This window comes from Petaurus breviceps, unplaced genomic scaffold, assembly GCF_028583685.1.
Source record: "Petaurus breviceps papuanus isolate PSGF00001 unplaced genomic scaffold, PetGlider_PUasm1.0 173, whole genome shotgun sequence".
Lineage (NCBI taxonomy): Eukaryota > Metazoa > Chordata > Mammalia > Diprotodontia > Petauridae > Petaurus > Petaurus breviceps.
The window spans coordinates 22,315,876-22,322,561 of NW_027185759.1; the positions used below are offsets into that span (position 1 = coordinate 22,315,876).

Consider the following 6,686-nt stretch of genomic DNA (forward strand, 5'->3'; position numbering starts at 1 on the left):
TGGTCTGAGTGCTGCAATTTCTTGACCTGGGATCTTTGAAACAGCAAGCTGTGGCTGAATAGGCCTATATCAGCCAACTGGAAAGCTCTGTTGGCTCAGATTGGCAAATTGTAGCTTCCTCTTGGGTCTGGAGTTCCTGTCCAGGTTGTTTCTTTGACAACTGGACTAGATGTGGAAAATGGGACCCTTCTCTGAGCTACACCACTTCTATCACTGCTTCTGAATTTCCTCCTTTTTTGGTACACTGCTCAAGCCCTCACTACCCTGGATATCACCCAGGTATGTAGATACCCTTCCTACTTCACCCTGGATCTGTAAGCTGGGACTGGGTGTTGGGAGACACATTTGTTGATTGTCAGTTGGCACCTGTTCCCATCCAGCACAAGTTACAAGAAAACAGAGAAACATTTCAGCAGACAGGCCTCCAACTGTCTGACCATCATTACATCCATACCTAGTCACAGTTACCAGAGAGGGAAGCATCAGCATCTGGGTTTTCAAAGCCATGGTGCTCAACAGCTGCCCAGAGTCTTGTCTGGTCAAATAACACAAAACTCTTCTCAAAGTGAGCCCCAAAACAAAGGCTCACATCAGGGTTTATATAGCCTTCTCCTGGCTCAGAGGATGTCACAACCCTCTTGACCCACTGTCCAATCACAGAGCACCAAGGTATGGGTATTACTGAAAACCAAGCCTCTCACCACAGGCTCCAGGTGCACTTAAATCTATCAAAGGGCCTAGGGGCAGGGAAGATCTTAAAGTCCCATTCCCATAACACAAGCAACTCCAGTATCTTTGCCCAAAAAAAACAGATGGAATCACAAAGAGTTGGAAACAACTTTTTGATTGTACAATAGATAAAGATCTTTAAAGTGACCTTTAGGCTCCTTCAGAAAAGGTGCTGATGAAGTGAGATGGGATTTGGCTTCTCAGCATATACCAGTGGGGCTATGGCATAACCTTAGAGACATGGAACACTTGAATATTCAAATTTTTTATTGCTAAAGTTAGAAAGAATATAAAAGCTCATTCCAGACACCATCCAGTTCCTCTATTTATAGCTCATACTAATCAGGTTTTCATTTTATCTTCAGGAAAGTATCAAGAGTATTCAAAGAAAGAAATAATTTCCAAGACAGAATTTGGTAGGTCGAACACAGCTGACAAGATTATATGTACATTAAGTTAAAATTACTGGAGTTTTCCATAAATTGTGACATTCTCCATGTTTGGAATCACAATTTAAATTATATGGCCTATTAATTCACTTCATTAGTGACATGGAAGTATGTAGTCTAATTACTTTTGTCATTTCAATAATGAATGCTACTAAAAATATTGAGATAATACACTTCATCTTTTCAGATTAAAATCACAAATAGAAGGTGCTACCACAATGCAAATGGTCCTCTAATTAGTATACATTGAGGCAAACATATTGACATTTATTTAAAGTAGAGAATTCACCTGCATGCAGAAATAATGAATGAGAAAGGAAATTTTCCACCGGGAGTTACAGAAATGATAAAGGAACGTCAGAGAAACCTACGTATTGCTTTTCCTCAAGAAGAAAACAAAGTTTTTTTCTTCACCAAAACATCAGACTGAATATTTACAAGACATTGACTCATGGTGCTATTGTATAAGATAAAATGTTGATTTCAGACCTGTAGGACTCTATTGAATCTCTGCTCCTGAGGGTCCTGTTGTAATATGAGGGTTATCTACAAGCTTCCATAACTATGTCAATGGTGAATGAGTTCTGGACACATGCTAACATAGAAAACTTTCAAATATTCATATTCACTTTGACAAGAGATTCATACTTGTGTCCACTGCTTCCTGTTAAATGCTTTCTCTCTCTGTTTTGACCAACCCATGATTTTAGAAAGAGCTCTTCTGAGTAAACACTTGTTCCCAGTGCAAATAGGTATCAGTTTTTGTTTGGTTTTGGTTTTGAACTTAGGATCTTTGAGTTGCCTGGCATACTGAGTGATGAGATGACTTCCCAGGATCATACAACCAGAATGAATCAGAAGTAGGAATGGAATGTACATCTTTATGACTGCAAGGTTGGCCTCTTTATCCATTGGACCACATGGTCTTTCATCGACAGTTATCAGAAATATTTCTGTACCCGATTTTTTTTTTCATAATGTGGAATTCTGGAGGTACAGTTATTTTCATTCAAATGCTTCATTTCCTGAAAGTGCCATGAGTAGTTGTTTCAAGTTAGAATAATAAAAAGATCCTTTATTAAAGGATAGATAGGAGGTAGCATTCCTTGAAGATCATAAAATATGTGATAATCACTTGCAAAGATGTTATTAGACTGTAATTTATTTGAGGAAAGAGGGTTTTTTTTGTTATTGTTGTTCATTTTAAACATTTTAAATGAATGAATGACAAGCCATCTTCCATTTTATTAGTCTGAACACATCTGGATAGCAGACTAAACTGTTTGTTGCCAAATTGGCTGTCTATAAATAAAGGTGTAATAGGGAATAGAAAATTACTTTTATAAACAAGAGTTATTTATCTTATGCCACATTGGTCTTGTAAAAGTCCATTTGATAAATTTTTCTGAGACTTTTATTGGGACCTTCAAATCATTGAGCTCACAAGTGTCTAATTAAAATAAGGATTAAAGTAAGAAGTTGAATCTTAAAAAGATTATAGAAAATCAAAGTGTAGAATACATAGTAGAAAGCAAACTGAATGTAGTTTCTGAAAATCTGCTCTGCTATAAACTACTGATGTAACTTTGTGCCATTTAATCTCTCTCTGGTCTTTAATTCCCTTAGCAAAAGAATAAAACAATATGCTACCTTAACCCTACAGACATTTTCAACTCTAATTTGAAGTTCTCATGAAAAAATCAGTTGTAATTATATTCTTACACATTTGAAAGAGCAAGGGCTGGCCTTGGAGTTTAGAAAGACCTTCAAATCCTTCCTCTGAAACATACTGACTTTGGCATCCCAAGTGAGTCATTCAACTTCTCAGTGACCCAGACAGTTTTCTAAGACTATAAATTAAACAAAAATTTCAATCTTCCATTGTGGAGGGCATTTCTACATTAGACATTTCCTATACAGAAGAAAGAACAGATCTAATTCTCCAAAGAAAATCATTACCAATAAAGAAAAAAGAAAAGGGAGGGGGAGTAGGAAGGTTTAGAAGGATTCCATTTTTTTTAATTCTTCAGAAATAGACATTGAAATGATATAATTTTTCAGTCTTTATTCATAGTATAATGTTTTATTTCTAGAAACTAGTTGACTTTCAAAGGAACTGGCTTCTGAAACTGCATAATGGCAAATGTGGGGGCAGATCACAAATTTTCTGACAAAATATTGCAGATACTCATTAATTATATGCCAGAGCTGAACCAGGGTGGCCCTGACCAGTGCCTAGACTGGCCAGAGCAGACTTCAGGAGAGTGAATCACTGGCAGCTGTGGCAGTTTCCAGACACAAAACAACTAGCCGTGCAACCTCGAGCAAGTTACTTAACCTCAATTGCCCTCCAAAACGAAAAAGAAAAACAGATTAACTCAAATGGTAAAAGAGGCCCAAAAAGCCAATGAGAAGAAGAATGCCTTAAAAAACCAAATTGGCCAGATGGAAAAGGAATTTCAAAAAATCACTATAGTACATAATTCCTTCAAAATTAGATTGGGGCAATTGGAAGCTAATGACTTTATGAGAAATCAAGATACTAGAAAACAGATCCAAACAAATTAGAAAATAGAAGGCAATGTGAAAGATCTCATTGGAAAAACCACTGACCTGGAAAATTCATCCAGGAAAGATAATTTAAAAATTATTGGACTACCTGAAAGCCATGATCAAAGAAAGAACCTAGAAATCATCCTTCAAGAAATTCTCCAGGAAAATTGCCCTGATATTCCTAGAACCAGAGGGCAAAATAGAAATTGAAAAAATTACCAATCACCTCTTGAAAAAGATCCCCAAAAGAAAACTCCTAGGAATATCATAGCCAAATGCAAGAGTTCGCAGGTCAAGGAGAAAATATTACAAGCAGCCAGGAAGGAACGATTTTACTATTTTGGAAACACAATCAGGATAACACAAGATCTAGCAGCTTCTACATTAAGAGATCAAAGGGCTTGGAATATAATATTCTGGAGGTCAAAGGAGCTAGGATTAAAATAAAGAATCAAGTGAATAGAGCACTGGCCCTAGAATCAGGAGGACCTGAGTTTGGATCCGGCCTCAGACACTTAACAATTACTAGCCATGTGATCTTGCACAAGTCACTTAACCCCAATTGCCCCTAAAGGGGGGGGGGGGACAAGAATCAACTACCCAGCAAAACTGAGTATAATGCTTCAGGGGAAAATACGGTCATTCAATGAAACAGAGGAGTTTCAGTCATTCTTGATGAAAAAAACAGAGCTGAACAGAAAATTTGACTTTCAGTTACAAGAAGCAAGAGGAGCATGAGAAGGTAAAAAGGAAAAAAAAATCATAAGGAACTTTAATATTAAAGCTGAACTATTTACACTCCTACTTGGAAAAACAATAATTGTAACTTGTGAGACTTTTCTCAATATGAGGATAGTTGAAGGGAATATATATGTATATGTATGTATAGGAATATATATGTGTATATATATATATGTATGTGAGTGTGGGCATATGTGTGTACATATATACATAGACAGAGGGCACAGGATGGGTTGAATATGAAGGAATGATATCTAAAAGTAAAATTAAGAGGTGAGAGAGGAATATATTGGGAGAAGGAGAAAGACAGAGATGGATTAGGGTAAATTATCTCATGTAAAAGAGGCAATAGAAAACTATTACAATTAAATTTGGCTTAAGGAGGGAATAACATACACATTCAATTGGGTATCCTATGCTACAGGAAAGCAGGGGTAAGGGAATAAAGTGGGGGGTGATAGAAGGGAGGGCAGATTGGGGGACAGGGTAGTTAGAAGCAAACACTTTTGAAAAGGGACAGGGTCAAAGTAGAAAATAGAATAATGGGGGGGGGCGTGGGATGGAGGGAAATATAGTTGGATAGAGGAAGCACAGTCTTTCACGATATAACTACTATGGAAATGTTTTGTGTAACTACTCATGTACAAGCTATGTTGAATTGCTTGTCTTCCCAGTGGGGGTGGGTGAGGAGGGAAGAAAGGAAAGACTCTGGAATTCAAAGTTTCAAATAACAAATGTTAATGCATGTTACATGCAACTGGGAAATAAGATCTACAGGAGAGTCCCAGTGCCCTGGTGCGGCCCCCTGTGCTGCAATCGCTGCCACCACTTTCTGCTGCGCTGCCTCTGCCTTGGGACCGGCCCTATGATTAGGCCACAATCTTCGATGAGTAAACATATTCCTCAGGTCTGTGGTGTTCTTGGTCCCACATTTATGGAGTTTCTGAAGGGCAGTGGAGACTATTGCCAGGCACAGTACGACCTCTCTGCAGACAAGTGAACTGTAGAAATTCATTACTACTCCACCAAGAAGCCCCCTTAAGAGTGGTTAACCTGGACAAAGTGTTGAATTGAAATCGGCAGAGCATTTTACAAGTGGTCTGACCTGGAAGGGCAAACCTCAGTGCATTGCCTTTCTTTTGCCTCACTGTTACTGGATTGAAGAACTGCTTTTTGTTAGGAGGTTCATTTAATTTTTCATTGCTCTCAACTTCATGCTTAGAGCACTGAGAATTTCAAGTGGCGTACAGTGAAGGAGACTTCGGTTTCTTTACATCACTTCTGTATTCAAAGTTTTACATCCTTTCATAACCTTATTGAGTGTTTTTTAACTAAATTGACATGGCTCAAATGAACTGCCCAGCTCCTGTGGAAATCACCTATGAGAATGTGAGATTCCTTATTACACACATTCCAACCGATGCGACCTTAAAGAAATTTATAGAGGAACTCAAGAAGCATGGAGTTACCACAATTGTAAGAGTATGTGAAGCTACTTCTGACACAACCCTTGTGGAGAAAGAAGGCATCCAGGTTCTGGACTGGCCTTTGTATGATGGACTACCACCATCCAACCAGATTGTTGATGACTGGCTAAACCTAGTGAAAACTAAATATCGTGAAGAACCTGGTTGTTGCATTGCTGTTCACTGTGTTGCAGGTCTTGGGAGAGCTCTAGTGTTCATTGCCCTTGCACTAATTGAAGGAGGAAGGAAGTATGAAGATGCAGTGCAATTCATAAGACAAAAACGTCGTGGAGCCTTTAACACAAGCAACTTCTTCACTTGGACAACTATTGTCCTAAAATGCGGCTGCACTTCAAAGACTCAAATGGTCACAGAAACACCTGGTGCATTCAGTAAAGCTGAGCTGCCTATATTATTACCTTGGAAGCAGAAATTGGAGACAGGACCTGAGGCCAATTACATACATAACTAGCCAACATAGAGGCTTGATGAATAAGTCTAACGAAGCTTCCATAGGGATATTTTAAAGCAATTTTATAGCTTACAATTTTTGCAAAAATGTAGCTTCTGTCTTTGGGTTACTAACAACCTGTTTGGACACTTAGTAAAAGTAAAAGATTCTTGCTGTTCAGCCTTTGGAACTTCTTGTTTATCATTTGTGTCAGTTGACCTTTCCTGAAATCATGCAGTATTGAGTTACAAATCGCATTCAAATATATTTCCCAATACCAGAGTCAAATACCCAGTA

General features: G+C 38.1%; 1 pseudogene; it reads left to right on the plus strand.

Moving 5' to 3' along the window:
• The first annotated feature begins 5,703 nt into the window (after positions 1 to 5,703).
• LOC138157861 (protein tyrosine phosphatase type IVA 1 pseudogene) lies at positions 5,704 to 6,463 on the plus strand (annotated as a pseudogene).
• The last annotated feature ends 223 nt before the right edge of the window (positions 6,464 to 6,686 follow it).